Below are 17,288 nucleotides of genomic sequence, written 5' to 3'. Positions count from 1 at the left end.
ACTTTATATTTCTCTTTTGCTTTCAGATCTTTTAAAGCTTTCCTTTAATTACTTTTATTGCCAATTTGGCTTATGAACCATTCATGTTCATATTTGATTTTCTATTTAATATAATTTGAGGTATTTCAGAATTATGATTGCTTTCCTTTATTTATATAAATAATTTAGATTTTCTCCTTTTGGCTTTGGTTGATTAATTGGTAACTCTTGAGTTGTCAAACTCATCGTGATTGATAATTGTTATCTTTGCTGATTGATTTAAATCCCTATAACTATAGTCTCTCCTTAGGAATTGACTAGGACTTTAGCTGTTAAATTGATTTATCCACTCGACTTACCTTCATAGTTAGAGGTTGACTTAGTGGAGAGAAAAATATAATTCTCATCACCATTGATAAGGATAACTAGGACAGGACTTCTGATTTTCATACCTTGCTAAGAATTTATTTTATAGTCATTTATTTATTTTACTTGCCATTTAAATTACTTGTTTCTTACTTTCAAAACCCCCAATTTACAAAACTCATAACCATTAATAAGAACATACCTCCCTGCAGTTCCTTGAGAAGACGACCCGAGGTTTAAATACTTCGGTTATCAATTTTAAAGGGGTTTGTTACTTGTAACAACCAAAACGTTTGTAAGAAAGGACTTTTGTTGGTTTAGAAGCTATACTTGCAACGAGAATTTATCTGCGAATTTCTAGACCACGCAAAAGTTCTCTCTTCAGTGTTCCTTTGGTTTTTGTTTCTTTTCTTAAATTTTTCGAAAATTTTTCTTGTTTTTCTTTCTTGGTGTTCAAAATTTTCTTGGCATTTTTCTTTGTTTGATTTTAAAACTTTTAAGTTTGATGTCCTTTGGTATTTTTCTTTCCAATTTTTGAAAATTGTGTTGTTTGATTTTAAAATTTTATAAATTTGGTGTTCATCTAGTGTTTGTCTTTCCTTTTTAATTATTTCAAACTATATATATATATATATATATATATATATATATATATATATAATATTTTCGAAAATTTTTCAATTTAAATTCTTAAGTTTGGTGTCTCATTAGTTTTTTTTTTTTATTCTTTTTTAATTTTCTTGTTTATCTTTTGTCTTTTCAAATGAATCTTTATCTTATCTTTTTCTTTAATTTCAAAATCTTGTTATCTTATCTTTCTTTTTTTAGTTCAAATTTTAAAAGTTTAGTATTTGATTATCTTTTCTCTCTTTAAAATTTGAATTTCAAAATCTTTATTTGACTTTCTCTTTTTAAAATTCAAAATTTTTCAAAATCAAATCTTCTATCTTAAATTTTAAAATCTTATCTTATCTTGTTTGACTTTTTCTTTCTAAATTTAAATTTTAAAATCTTTGATTCGACTTTTTCTTTCTAAATTTCAAAAAAATTCAAAATCAAAACTTTTATTTTATTTTATTTCCAAATCTTGTTTGTTAGTTATTTGTTTGTTTTATTTTAATTTTAAAAGTTTGATATCTTTCTAATTCGTCTTTCTCGCTTCTCTTTTTTGAATTCTTCTAACGTCTTTCTCTATCTTCTTTTTCGAAAATCTTCTTCTTATTTATCTCTTTATTTTCAAAATTCTTTTTAAATTAAAAGACATCTTTCTTTTCTTTTCTCTTCATCTATCACTCTCACTAGGAGTCCTCTGTACTCTGACATAGAGACTCTTTTTTTCTTCTCTTCTCGGTTTTGTCCTTTTTGTTTATGAGTAGGGATAGGAATAAAGAATCTTTCTTTGATTCGGATCCTGAACCTGAAAGGACTTTAAGAAGGCGTCTGCAACAAGCTTAGGCTAGCAGAGCCGTAAGGAATCTCACAAGAGTTCTAGAACAAGAAGCTGAAGATACAACAATGGCAGCTAACCTAGATAATGGGGGAGATACAAGAAAGGTCCTTGGATCTTACACTACACCCAATTCTGACTTCTATGGGGGTAGCATATCCATACCTGCCATTGGTGTAAATAACTTTGAGCTAAAGCCTCAACTGGTCACTCTAGTACAACAGAATTACCAGTTTCATGGACTTCCACAGGAAGATCCAAACCAATTCATATCTGACTTCCTACAAATATGTGACACTGTAAAGTCTAATGAAGTAAATCCAGAGGTCTACAAGCTCATGCTCTTTTCCTTTGCTGTAAGAGATATAGCAAGGCTATGGCTGGATTCTCAGCTTAAGAAAAGCTTAGATACATGGGAGAAGGTGGTCAATGGATTCTTGACCAAGTTCTTTCCACCTCAGAAGCTGAGTAAGCTAAGGGTGGAAGTACAAACTTTTATATAGAAAGAGGGAGAATCCCTCTATGAAGCTTGAGAAAGATACAAGCAACTGATCAGGAGATGTCCTCCTGACTTGATTTCATGTTGGACCATGCTAGACATATTCTATAATGGCCTATCTAAGGCGTCCAAGATGTCATTGGACCACTCTGCAGGTAGATCCCTCCACTTTAAGAAGACGCCTGAAAAGGTGCAGGAGCTTATTGACATGGTTGCCAACAACCAGTACATGTACACTTCTGAGAGAAACCCTGTGAACAATGGGGCAGCTCAGAAGAGAGGTGTCTCGGAGGTTGACACCTTAGACGCCATGTTGGCTCAGAACAAGCTTATGTCCTAGCAGATCAACATGAGCTATCAGTATTTGACTGGGACGCAAAGCTCAGATGCTTACTGTCCAGAAACAGCGTATGATTTGGACGCTGGTGATAACATTTGAACCACCATGGAGGAAGTGAACTACATGGAAAACTTCTCCAGAAACTCCAACAATAATCCCTATTCGAATACTTTCAATCAGGGATGGAGGAACCACCCCAATTTTGGGTGGAGAGATCAACAGAAGCTTCAACAAGGCTTCAACAACAATCAGGGTGGAACGAACCAAAACAGGTTCAATAACAGGCCATTCCAACCATGTTAGCAACAGATGGAGACTCTGGTGTATGAATCCCCACACTTTTGTACAGTTGTACCAGCAAGTGCACTGGGTTGTCCAAGTAATACCTGAGTGAATTAGGGTCGATCCCACGAGGATTGTGGTTTGAAGCAAGCTATGGTTATCTTGCAGGTCTTAGTCAGGTGGATAAGAAGGTTGTTGGATTATGGAGTTGTATTAGGATTAATATAACAGGGTGCTAATACTTTATGAATAAAAGGGTATCAATGATAGGAATAGGGTTAAGGATTGGAGTTGCTTTGCCTTTCTGAATTAACTCTGGTATTACTGTCTCCTCTTCTTGTGAGTGATTTCTTCTATGGCAGGCTGTATGTGATCAACTCTATGGACCGTGGTCATTGATCTCCTCTGCTACAGATTGAATGCCATTGGCCGTGGTCATCTAATCTGACAAAGGGTGAAGCTCTAACAGTTCATTCTCCTGGCGATCCTACTCAAAATGCCACAGACAAGGTCGAATCTTCTGGATCATATAATGCTTCTTTTTTGGATTTTAGCCTATACCACGGAGACCCTAATCTCCCCGAAAATTGGCTGAATTGGCATCTTGAGAAGTCCCTAATAAAGTCGTGGATTAGCAATCTGAGAGATGTATAAACATAGCTATTGGCTCGCGCTTTCTGATGACTAGAATTTACTACATCACTACAATAAATTCTTCTTGACAAGTATACCAAATTATTGTCAAGTAATAACTCACAATAATGAGGTCAAATCCCACAGAGATTGATTGAATGAACAACTTTAGTCACTAGGTGATTTAGTCAAGCTAATCAAGAGTAATTGTTGAGTGCATAATTCTAAATAATAGAATTGTAAATGACTTAAAAATAAAGGGAAGCAATAAAGTATAGAATCATAAAGAACATGAAAGTGAATTGTAGAAATATAAATGATTGAATTGTAAACGGGGAATGGGTTGGTAGTAGAAATTAAAGAAAGCTATAAAGAATAGGGAATATAAGAGTAGGGAGGACTCATTGGAGTTGGGAAATGTCGCTCTCTTTGGATCAAAATTCAGATCATCTCATCTTCAATCATGCAACTCATTGACCTCTTGGCAATCATGATTGATTGAACCCCAATTCCTTGGTGATTCAATCTCCCAAATCTTGATAATCAGCCAATTCCTTGGTCTAATTGCTCATTGATGCGTGAGCATCTTTTCTATCTTTTCCTAGTGAATTTGCATTCAATTTGTTGAGTTTAATCAAGAATTAATTATCTTTTAGCCACTATGGATGCTGCTTTGAGTCGTTTGCAATTCTGTTTATTTTAGGTAGCATTTGGCTGGATTTGATGGAGTTTCCGCAGAAAAAGAGAAGAAGGCGAATGATGCTGTCAACCCTGACCTCTCTGCACTCAAACCTAAATAACTCGAGCTACAGAGGTCCAATACGTGAAAAGGAGGCTGCCAAGGCTGCGCCTAACTTGAGAAATCTCAAGTTAGGCGCCAAACACAACAAAACGTGCAAATTGGTTTTGATTCCTTCAAGTTAGGCGCCCTCCACATTCAAGTTAGGCGCAAGACATGACCAAGTGCCCACTCCATGCTGGCCACTCCAAGTTAGGCACACTCTAACCCAAGTTAGATGCCAACTCAAGTACTCCATGCCATTCCACACTGCACCCTTCAAGTTAGGTGCAGCCTCCTTCAAGTTAGGTGCCAGTTCGTCAATCAGCAAGTGGTCCCAACGTCAAATCAAGGATTGCATGAGCGTTTTAATTAAATTTGATTAAAACTTTTATTTTAATTAAAAATAGGAAAATATATTATTTAGTTTTAGAAAATATAATTTACATTAATTAAGATTAGATATAAAAGGGAAAAGAATTAGCCCTTCGGGCTATTTTGTTCATTTCTTCCTCATTCCACAATTTACAGTTTTTCAAAATCCTAGTTTTTCTCTTTGAACCATGAGCAACTAAACCTCCACTGTTAAGTTTAGGAGCTCTGTCTATTGTATGGATTGATACTGTTACTTTTCTATTTTAATTCATGTAATGATTTCTACTTCAAGAATTATTTTCATTCTTTATCTTATGAATTTGGGTAAATGTAAGTATGACCCTTTGGTATGCGAAATTGTTACTCTGGTTGTGAATTATTATTTGAAATTGATTCCCTGGCAATGGAACCAAAAATGGATGCACAGAACCTTGGTCTAAACATATCTTCACAACTTCACATAACTAACCAGCAAGTGCACTGGGTCGTCCAAGTAATACCTTACGTGAGTAAGGTCGAATCCCACGGAGATTGTTGGTATGAAGCAAGCTATGGTCACCTTGTAAATCTCAGTCAGGCGGATATAAAATAGTTTTGTAGTTTTCGAAATGTAGTAATAAAAGAAGGATAGAAATACTTATGTAAATCATTGGTGAGAATTTCAGATAAGCGTATGGAGATGCAATCGTTCCTCTGAACCTCCGCTTTCCTGCTGTCTTCATCCAATCAGTCTTACTCCTTTCTATGGCTGGCATTATGTAAGGATGTCACCGGTGCCAATGGCTACTTTCGATCTCTTTCGGGAAAATGGTCCAAATGCTCTGTCACAGCACGGCTAATCGTCTGGAGGCATCACCCTTGTCGTTGGTTGCATCCTATTCCTCTCTGTGAAAATGGTCCGATGCGCTGTCACTGCATGGCTAATCATCTTGGAGGTTCTCGATCATACTGGAATAGGATTTACTATCCTTTTGTGTCTGTCACTACGCCCAGTACTCACGAGTTTGGAGTTCGTCACAGTCATTCAATCCCAGAGTCCTACTCGGAATACCACGGACAAGGTTTAGACTTTCTGGACTCTCATGAATGCCGCCATCAATCTAGCTTATACCACGAAGATTCTGATTAAGAGATCTAAGAGATACTCATTCAATCTAATGTAGAACGGAAGTGGTTGTCAGGCACGCGTTCATAAGGAATGATGATGATTGTCACGTTCATCACATTCAGGTTGAAGTGCGAATGAATATTTTAGAAGCGGAATAAGTTGAATGGAATAGAAAACAGTAGTACTTTGCATTAATCTTTGAGGAACAGCAGAGCTCCACACCTTAATCTATGGAGTGCAGAAACTCTACCGTATGAAAATACATAAGTGATAGAGGGTAAGCATGGCCGAGTGGCCAGCCTCCCATGGAGGTCTAGAGATCTAAAAATGATCAAAAGATGTCTAATACAATAGTAAAAAGTCCTATTTATAATAAACTAGCTACTAGGGTTTACAGAAGTAAGTAATTGATGCATAAATCCACTTCCGGGGCCCACTTGGTGTGTGCTTGGGCTGAGCTTGAATGTTACATGTATAGAGGCTCTTTCTGGAGTTGAACGCCAGGTTGTAACATATTTCTGGCGTTCAACTCTGGTTTGTGACTTGTTTTTGGCGTTTAACTTCAGACAGCAGCATAGAACTGGCATTCAATGCCCTTTTACGTTGTCTAAACTTGGCCAAAGTATGGACTATTATACATTGATGGAAAGCCCTAGATGTCTACTTTCCAAAGCATTTAGAAGCGCGCCATTTTGAGTTCTGTAGCTCCAGAAAATCCACTTTGAGTGCAGGGAGGTCAGAATCCAACAGCATCAGCAGTCCTTCTTCAACCTCTGAATTTGATTTTTGCTCAAGTCCCTCAATTTCAGCCAGAAAATACCTGAAATCACAGAAAAATACACAAACTCATAGTAAAGTCCAGAAATGTGAATTTAACATAAAAACTAATGAAAAAATCCCTAAAAGTAACTAGATCCTACTAAAAACATACTAAAAACAATGTCAAAAAGCGTATAAATTATCCGCTCATCACAACACCAAACTTAAATTGTTGCTTGTCCCCAAGCAACTGAAAATCAAATAGGATAAAAAGAAGAGAATATACTATAAATTCCAAACTATCAATGAAACATAGCTCCAATCAGATGAGCGGGACTTGTAGCTTTTTGCCTCTTGAATAGTTTTGGCATCTCACTTTATCCATTGAGGTTCAGAATGATTGGCATCTATAGGAACTCAGAGTTCAGATAGTGTTATTGATTCTCCTATTTCAGTATGATGATTCTTGAACACAGCTATTTTATGAGTCTTGGCCGTGGCCCTAAGCACTTTGTTTTCCAGTATTACCACCGGATACATAAATGCCACAGACACATAATTGGGTGAACCTTTTCAGATTGTGACTCATCTTTGCTAAAGTCCCCAATTAGAGGTGTCCAGGGTTCTTAAGCACACTCTTTTTTTGCTTTGGACATTGACTTTAACCGCTTAGTCTCAAATTTTCGCTTGACAGCTTCACGCCACAAGCACATGGTTAGGGACAGCTTGGTTTAGCCGCTTAGACCAGGATTTTATTCCTTTAGGCCCTCCTATCCACTGATGCTCAAAGCCTTGGGATCCTTTTTATTTGCCCTTGCCTTTTTGTTTTAAGGGTTATTGGCTTTTTGCTCTTGCCTCTTGATTTTAAGAGCTTTTGGCTTTTTCTGCTTGCTTTTTCTTTCTATTTTTTTTCCTATTATTATTTTTTTCTGCAAGCATTGTTCTTTGCTGCTTTTTCTTGCTTCAAGAATCATTTTTATGATTTTTCAGATTATCAAATAACATGTTTCCTAGTCATCATTCTTTCAAGAGCCAACATATTTAACATTCTTAAACAACAATTTCAAAAGACATATGCACTGTTCAAGCATACATTCAGAAAACAAGAAGCATTGTCACCACATCAATATAATTAAACTAAGTTCAAGGATAAATTCAAAACTCATGTACTTCTTGTTCTTTTGAATTAAAACATTTTTCATTTAAGAGAGGTGATGGATTCATAGGACATTCATAACTTTAAGACATAGTTACTAACTACTAATGATCACGCAATAATACACAAACATAGATAAGCACATAACATAGAAAACGAAAAACAGAAGAAATAGGAACAAGGAATGAATCCACCTAAGTGATGGTGGCATTTCCTTTTTGAGGAACCAATGATGTCCTTGAGCTCTTCTATGTCTCTTCCTTGTCTATGTTGCTCCTCCCTCATTGCTTTTTGATCTTCTCTAATTTCAAGAAGGATGATGGAGTGCTCTTGATGTTCCACCCTTAATTGTCCCATGTTGGAGCTTAGTTCTCCTAGGGAGGTGTTGATTTGCTCCCAATAGTTTTGTGGAAGAAAATGCATTTGAGGCATCTCCAGGATCTCATGGTGATGAGCTTCATGCGCCTCTTGAGCTCCATGAATGGGCTCTCTTGCTTGCTCCATCTTTTTCTTAGTGATGGGCTTGTCCTCTTTAATGAGGATATCTCCCTCTATGTCAATCCCAGCCGAATTGCATAGGTGGCAAATGAGGTGAGGAAAGGCTAACCTTCCCATAGTGGAGGACTTGTCAGCCACCTTGTAGAGTTCTTGAGGTATAATCTCATGAACTTCCACCTCTTCTCCAATCATGATGCTATGGATCATGATGGCCCGGTCTATAGTAACTTCAGACCGGTTGCTAGTGGGAATGATTGAGCATTGAATGAACTCCAACCATCCTCTAGCTACAGGCTTAAGGTCCAGTCTTCTTAGTTAAACCGGTTTGCCTTTTGAGTTAATCTTCCATTGAGCTCCTTCTACACATATGTCCATGAGGACTTGGTCCAACCATTGATCAAAGTTGACTCTCCTTGTGTAGGGGCGTGCGTTCTCTTCCATGTTTGGCAAGTTGAACGCCAACCTCACATTTTCCGGACTAAAATCTAAGTATTTCCCCCGAACCATGGTGAGATAATTCTTTGGGTTCGGGTTCTTACTTTGATCATGGTTCCTAGTGATCCATGCATTAGCATAGAACTCTTGAACCATTAGGATGCCGACTTGTTGGATGGGGTTTGTTAGAACTTCCCAACCTCTTCTTTGAATTTCATGTCGGATCTCCGGATACTCATTTCTTTTGAGTTTGAAAGGGACCTCGGGGATCACCTTCTTCTTGGCCACAACATCATAGATGTGGTCTTGATGGGCTTTGGAGAAGAACCTTTCCATCTCCCATGACTCAGAGGTGGAAGCTTTTGTCTTCCCTTTCCCTTTTCTAGAGGATTCTCCGGTCTTAGGTGCCATCAATGGTAATGGAAAAACAAAAAGCTTATGCTTTTACCACACCAAACTTAGAATTTTGCTCGCCCTCGAGCAAGAGAAGAAAGAATAGATGAAGAAGAAGAAGAAGTGGAGGAGAGGGAGAAGGGGTTGTGTTTCGGCCGAGAAGAGAAGAGAGGGTTGTGTTGTGTGAAAATGAGGAAGAATGGAGGGGCTATATATAGGGAAGGGAGGTGGGGTTAGGTTCGGCCATTTAGGGTGGGTTTGGGTGGGAAATTGATTTTGAATTTTGAAGGTAGGTGGAGTTTATGAGGTAGGTTTATGGGGAAGAGTGGATGGATGTGAGTGGTAAAGAGGTGATGGGGAAGAGAGATTGAGGTGATTGGTGAAGGGTTTTGGGGAAGTGTGTTTATGGGATTGTGTGAAAGAGGGGTGAGAAGAAGTGAGTGGAGGTTGGTGGGGATCCTGTGGGGTCCACATATCCTGAGGTGATCCTGTGGGGTTCACAGATCCTGAGGTGTTCAAGGATTTACAACCTTGCACCAAATTAGGCATGTAAAATGCCCTTGCACACAACTCTGGGCGTTCAGCGCCAGGTTGGTGCTTGTTCTGGGCGTTGAACGCCCATTTGTGGCCTATTTCTGGCGTTGAACGCCAGAACCATGCTTGTTCTGGGCGTTCAGCGCCAGCTCTCCTCCAGGGTGCATTTCTGGCATTCAAATGCCCAGATGCTGCCCATTTCTGGCGTTTAGCGCCAGAACCATGCTCTATTCTGGCGTTGAACGCCCAAAACATGCTTCTTACTGGCATTTAAACGCCAGTAAGGTCTTCCTCCAGGGTGTGATTTTTCTTCTGCTGTTTTTGATTCCGTTTTCAATTTTTATATTTATTTTGTGACTCCACATGATCATGAACCTAATAAAACAAAAATAAAATTAGATAATTAAACATTGGGTTGCCTCCCAACAATTGCTTCTTTAGTGTCAATAGCTTGACAGTGGGCTCTCATGGAGCCTCACAGATATGCAGAGTTCTGTTGAGACCTCCCAACACCAAACTTAGAGTTTGGATATGGGGGTTTGACACCAAACTTAGAGTTTGGTTGTGGCCTCCCAACACCAAACTTAGAGTTTGACTGTGGGGGCTTTGTTTGACTCTGCTTTGAGAGAAACTTTTTATGCTTCCTCTCCATGGATGCAGAGAGAGATCCTTGAGTTGTAAACACAATGTGTTTCTCATTTAATTGAAGGATCAATTCTCCTCTGTCCACATCAATCACAGCTCTTGCTGTGGCTAGGAAAGGTCTTCCTAGGATGATGGATTCATCCTCTTCCTTTCCAGTATCCAGGACTATGAAATCAGCAGGGATGTAAAGGCCTTCAACCTTTACTAACATGTCCTCTACTTGTCCATAAGCCTGTTTTCTTGAATTATCTGCCATCTCTAATGAGATTTTAGCAGCTTGCACCCCATAGATTCCCAGTTTCTCTATTACAGAGAGGGGCATGAAGTTTATCCCTGAACCAAGGTCACACAGAGCCTTGAAGATCATGGTGCCTATGGTACAAGGTATTATGAACTTTTCAGGATCCTGTCTCTTCTGAGGCAATGTCAGTTGATCCAGATCAATTAGTTCATTGGTGAACAAGGGAGGTTCATCTTCCCAAGTTTCAATACCAAATAATTTGGCATTTAGCTTCATGATTGCACCAAGGAACTTGGCAGCTTGCTCTTCAGTAACATCCTCATTCTCTTCAGAAGAGGAATACTCATCAGAGCTTATGAATGGCATAAGGAGGTTCAATGGAATCTCTATGGTCTCTAGATGAGTCTCAGATTCCTTAGGTTCCTCAGAGGGAAGCTCCTTATTGATTACTGGACGTCCCAGGAGGTCTTCCTCCTTGGGATTCACGTCCTCTCCTTCCCTTACAGGTTCGGCCATGGTGCTTATGTCAATGGCCTTGCACTCTCCTTTTGGATACTCTTCTGTATTACTTGGGAGAGTACTAGGAGGGATTTCAGTGATCCTTTTACTCAGCTGGCCCACTTGTGCTTCCAAATTTCTAATGGAAGACCTTGTATCATTCATGAAACTTACAGTGGCCTTGGATAGATCAGAGACTAAGTTTGCTAAATTAGAGGTATTTTGTTCAGAGTTCTCTGTCTGTTGCTGAGTGGATCATGGAAAAGGTTTATTATTGTTAAACCTGTTTCTTTCACCATTATTAAAGCCTTGTTGAGGCCTTTGATCCTTCCATGAGAGATTTGGATGATTTCTCCATGATGGATTATAGGTGTTTCTATATGGTTCACCCATGTAATTTACCTCTGCTGTTGCAGGGTTCTCAGGATCATAAGCTTCTTCTTCATAAGAAGCCTCTTGAGTACTGTTGGATGCAGCTTGCATTCCATTCAGACTCTGAGAAATCATATTGACTTGCTGAGTCAATATTTTGTTCTGGGCCAATATGGCATTCAGAGTATCAACTTCAAGAACTCCCTTCTTCTGAGGCGTCCCATTGCTCACAGGATTCCACTCAAAAGTGTACATGAACTGGTTATTAGCAACCATGTTAATAAGTTCTTGAGCTTCTGCAGGCGTTTTCTTTAGGTGAATGGATCCACCTGCAGAAGTATCCAATGACATCTTTGATAGCTCAGATAGACCATCATAGAATATATCCAGGATGGTCCATTCTGAAAGCATGTCAGAAGGACACTTTTTGGTCAGCTGTTTGTATCTTTCCCAAGCTTCATAGAGGGATTCATCTTTTTTCTGTCTGAAGGTTTGAACATCCACTCTAAGCTTGCTCAGCTTTTGAGGAGGAAAGAACTTGGCTAAGAAAGCCGTGACCAGCTTATCCCAAGAGTTCAGGCTATCTCTGGGTTGAGAATCGAACCATACTCTAGCTCTGTCTCTTACAGCAAAAGGGAAAAGCATGAGCCTGTAGACTTCAGGATCTACTCCATTAGTCTTAACAGTATCACAGATCTGCAAGAATTCAATTAAGAACTGAAAAGGATCTTCAGATGGAAGTCCATGAAACTTGCAGTTCTGCTGCATCAGAGAAACTAGCTGAGGTTTCAGCTCAAAGTTGTTTGCTCTAATGGCAGGAATGGAGATGCTTCTTCCATGTAAATTGGAATTAGGTGCAGTAAAGTCACCAAGCATCCTCCTTGCATTATTGTTGTTGGGTTCGGCTGCCATCTCCTTTACTTGTTTGAAATTTTCAATAAGGTTGTCTCTGGATTGTTGTAATTTAGCTTCTCTTAGTTTTCTCTTCAGAGTCCTTTCAGGTTCTGGATCAGCTTCAACAAGAATGCCTTTTTCTTTTTCCCTGCTCATAAGAAAGAGAAGAAAAAAAAGAAAAGAAGAGGAATCCTCTATGTCACAGTAAAGAGGTTCCTTATTGTTAGTAGAAGAAGAAAAGAAGAAAAAAATTCTAACACAGATAGAAGACGGGGTTCGAATTTGGTGAGTGATGTGAGGAAGAGATGTTAGTAGATGAATAAATAAATAGAATAAGATGAGAGAGGGAGAGGATTTTCGAAAATAATTTTTGAAAAAGAGTTAGTAATTTTCGAAAAATAATTTTGAAAAAGGTTAGTAGTTTTTTCGAAAATTCAAATAAAAAAATAAAATAATTAGTTAAATAAAAAAAGAAATTTTGAAAAAGGGGGAAGATATTTTCGAAAATTAGAGAGAGAGAGTTAGTTAGGTAGTTTTGAAAAAGATAAGAAACAAACAAAAAGTTAGTTAGTTAGTTGAAACAAATTTTGAAAAGATAAGAGGTTTGGAAGTTAGAAAAGATATTTTGAAATCAAATTTTGAAAAAGATAAGATGAGAAGATATTTTTGAAAAGATATGATTGAAATTGGTTTTGAAAAAGATTTGATTTTTAAAATCACAATTAATGACTTGATTCACAAGAAATCACAAGATATGATTCTAGAACTCAAAGTTTGAATCTTTCTTAACAAGCAAGTAACAAACTTGAAATTTTTGAATCAAAACATTAATTGTTGATGTTATTTTCGAAAATATGATGTAAAATTAAGAAAAAGATTTTTTGAAAAATATTTTTGAAATTTTCGAAAATAACTAAAAAAAATTGAAAAAAGATTTGATTTTTGAAAAAGATTTTGAAAAAGATAAGATTTTTTTTTTAAATTGAAAATTTGATTTGACTCATAAAAACAACTAGATTTTAAAAATTTTAGAAAAAGTCAAATCTAATTTTCAAAATTTTAAGAGAGAAAAAGGGAAAGATATTTTTTTTATTTTTGAATTTTTATGATGAGAGAGAAAAACAAGAAAAATGATGCAATGCATGAAAGTTATGGATCAAAACAATGAATGCATGCAAGAATGCTATGAATGTCAAGATGAACACCAAGAACACTATGAAGATCATGATGAACATCAAGAACACATTTTTGAAAAATTTTTAATGCAAAGAAAACATGCAAGACACCAAACTTAGAATTCTTTAATGCTTAGACATTAAGAATTCAAAAATGCATATGAAAAACAAGAAAAGACACAAAACATGCAAATGCAAAGATCAAACAAGAAGACTTACCAAGAACAACTTGAAGATCATGAAGAACACTATGAATGCATGATTTTTTTTTCGAAAAATGCAAGATGCACATGCAATTGACACCAAACTTACAATTTGACTCAAGACTCAAGACTCAAACAAGAAACATGAAATATTTTTGATTTTTATGATTTTATGATTTTTTTTTATTTTTATTTTATATTTTTCGAAAATAAATTTGAAAAAGGAAAAATAAGGATTCCAAAATTTTTAATATGAATTCCAGGAATCTTGTGCTCTTTAGTCTAAAGCTCCAAGGGGTCAGGCATGGCTTAATAGCTAGCCAAGCTTTAGAATGGAATTACATCCATTGAGGTGATTAGTTGAAGACCAATCCCAAAGGAGTTTGGATATGGCTTTACAGCCAGCCAGGCTTCAACATGCTTCATGAAACTCTAGAATTCATTCTTAAAAATTCTGAAGAAAAATATATTTTTGAAAACATTTTTTTTTTCGAAAACAAAAGAGAAATTTTTGAAAGATTTTTTTGAAAAATTTTTGAAAACTTTTTTTGAAAAGAAAACGAAAAGAAAGTTACCCAATCTGAGCAACAAGATGAACCATCAGTTGTCCAAACTCGAACAATCCCCGGCAACGGCGCCAAAAACTTGGTATGCGAAATTGTTACTCTGGTTGTGAATTATTATTTGAAATTGATTCCCTGGCAATGGCACCAAAAATGGATGCACAGAACCTTGGCCTAAACATATCTTCACAACTTCACATAACTAACCAGCAAGTGCACTGGGTCGTCCAAGTAATACCTTACGTGAGTAAGGGTCGAATGCCACGGAGATTGTTGGTATGAAGCAAGCTATGGTCACCTTGTAAATCTCAGTCAGGCAGATATAAAATAGTTATGTAGTTTTCGAAATGTAGTAATAAAAGAAGGATATAAATACTTATGTAAATCATTGGTGAGAATTTCAGATAAGCGTATGGAGATGCAATCGTTCCTCTGAACCTCCGCTTTCCTGCTGTCTTCATCCAATCAGTCTTACTCCTTTCTATGGCTGGCTTTATGTAAGGATGTCACCGGTGTCAATGGCTACTTTCGATCTCTCTCGGGAAAATGGTCTAAATGCTCTGTCACAGTACGGCTAATTGTCTGGAGGCATCACCGTTGTCATTGGTTGCATCATATTCCTCTCTGTGAAAATGGTCCGATGCGCTGTCACTGCATGGCTAATCATCTTGGAGGTTCTCGATCATAGTGGAATAGGATTTACTATCCTTTTGCGTCTGTCACTACGCCCAGTACTCGCGAGTTTGGAGTTCATCACAGTCATTCAATCCCAGATTCCTACTCGGAATACCACGGACAAGGTTTTGACTTTTCGGACTCTCATGAATGCCGCCATCAATCTAGCTTGTACCACGAAGATTCTGATTAAGAGATCTAAGAGATACTCATTCAATCTAATGTAGAATGGAAGTGGTTGTCAGGCACGCGTTCATAAGGAATGATGATGATTGTCACGTTCATCACATTCAGGTTGAAGTGCGAATGAATATTTTAGAAGCGGAATAAGTTGAATGGAATAGAAAACAGTAGTACTTTGCATTAATATTTGAGGAACAGCAGAGCTCGACCCCTTAATCTATGGAGTGCAGAAACTCTACCGTATGAAAATACATAAGTGATAGAGGGTAAGCATGGCCGAGTGGCCAGCCTCCCATGGAGGTCTAGAGATCTAAAAATGATCAAAAGATGTCTAATACAATAGTAAAAAGTCCTATTTATAATAAACTAGCTACTAGGGTTTACAGAAGTAAGTAATTGATGCATAAATCCACTTCTGGGGCCCATTTGGTGTGTGCTTGGGCTGAGCTTGAATGTTACACGTGCAGAGGCTCTTTCTGGAGTTGAACGCCAGGTTGTAACGTATTTCTGGCGTTCAACTCTGGTTTGTGACTTGTTTCTGGCGTTTAACTTCAGACAGCAGCGTAGAACTGGCATTCAATGCCCTTTTACGTCGTCTAAACTCGGCCAAAGTATGGACTATTATACATTTATGGAGAGCCCTGGATGTCTATTTTCCAACGCAATTGGAAGCGTGCCATTTTGAGTTCTGTAGCTCCAGAAAATCCACTTTGAGTGCAGGGAGGTCAGAATCCAACAGCATCAGCAGTCCTTCTTCAACCTCTGAATTTGATTTTTGCTCAAGTCCCTCAATTTCAGCCAGAAAATACCTGAAATCACAGAAAAACACACAAACTCATAGTAAAGTCCAGAAATGTGAATTTAACATAAAAACTAATGAAAACATCACTAAAAGTAACTAGATCCTACTAAAAACATACTAAAAACAATGTCAAAAAGCGTATAAATTATCCGCTCATCACAACACCAAACTTAAATTATTGCTTGTCCCCAAGCAACTGAAAATCAAATAGGATAAAAAGAAGAGAATATACTATAAATTCCAAACTATCAATGAAACATAGCTCCAATCAGATGAGCGGGACTTGTAGCTTTTTGCCTCTTGAATAGTTTTGGCATCTCACTTTATCCATTGGGGTTCAGAATGATTGGTATCTATAGGAACTCAGAGTTCAGATAGTGTTATTGATTCTCCTAGTTCAGTATGATGATTCTTGAACACAGCTATTTTATGAGTCTTGGCCGTGGCCCTAAGCACTTTGTTTTCCAGTATTACCACCGGATACATAAATGCCACAGACACATAATTGGGTGAACCTTTTCAGATTGTGACTCAGCTTTGCTAAAGTCCCCAATTAGAGGTGTCCAGGGTTCTTAAGCACACTCTTTTTTTGCTTTGGACCTTAACTTTAACCGCTCAGTCTCAAGTTTTCGCTTGACACCTTCACGCCACAAGCACATGGTTAGGGACAACTTGGTTTAGCCGCTTAGACCAGGATTTTATTCCTTTAGGCCCTCCTATCCACTGATGCTCAAAGCCCTGGGATCCTTTTTATTTGCCCTTGCCTTTTGGTTTTAAGGGTTATTGGCTTTTTGCTCTTGCCTCTTGGTTTTAAGAGCTTTTGGCTTTTTCTGCTTGCTTTTTCTTTCTATTTTTTTTCCTATTATTATTTTTTTCTGCAAGCATTGTTCTTTGCTGCTTTTTCTTGCTTCAAGAATCATTTTTATGATTTTTCAGATTATCAAATAACATGTTTCCTAGTCATCATTCTTTCAAGAGCCAACATATTTAACATTCTTAAACAACAATTTCAAAAGACATATGAACTGTTCAAGCATACATTCAGAAAACAAGAAGCATTGTCACCACATCAATATAATTAAACTAGTTCAAGGATAAATTCAAAACTCATGTACTTCTTGTTCTTTTGAATTAAAATATTTTTCATTTAAGAGAGGTGATGGATTCATAGGACATTCATAACTTTAAGACATAGTTACTAACTACTAATGATCACGCAATAATACACAAACATAGATAAGCACATAACATAGAAAACGTAAAACAGAAGAAATAGGAACAAGGAATGAATCCACCTTAGTGATGGTGGCATTTCCTTATTGAGAAACCAATGATGTCCTTGAGCTCTTCTATGTCTCTTCCTTGTCTTTGTTGCTCCTCCCTCATTGCTTTTTGATCTTCTCTAATTTTATGAAGGATGATGGAGTGCTCTTGATGTTCCACCCTTAATTGTCC

Source organism: Arachis hypogaea, chromosome 11 (genome assembly GCF_003086295.3).
Source record: "Arachis hypogaea cultivar Tifrunner chromosome 11, arahy.Tifrunner.gnm2.J5K5, whole genome shotgun sequence".
NCBI lineage: Eukaryota > Viridiplantae > Streptophyta > Magnoliopsida > Fabales > Fabaceae > Arachis > Arachis hypogaea.
Note: the sequence above shows the minus strand (reverse complement) of the source record.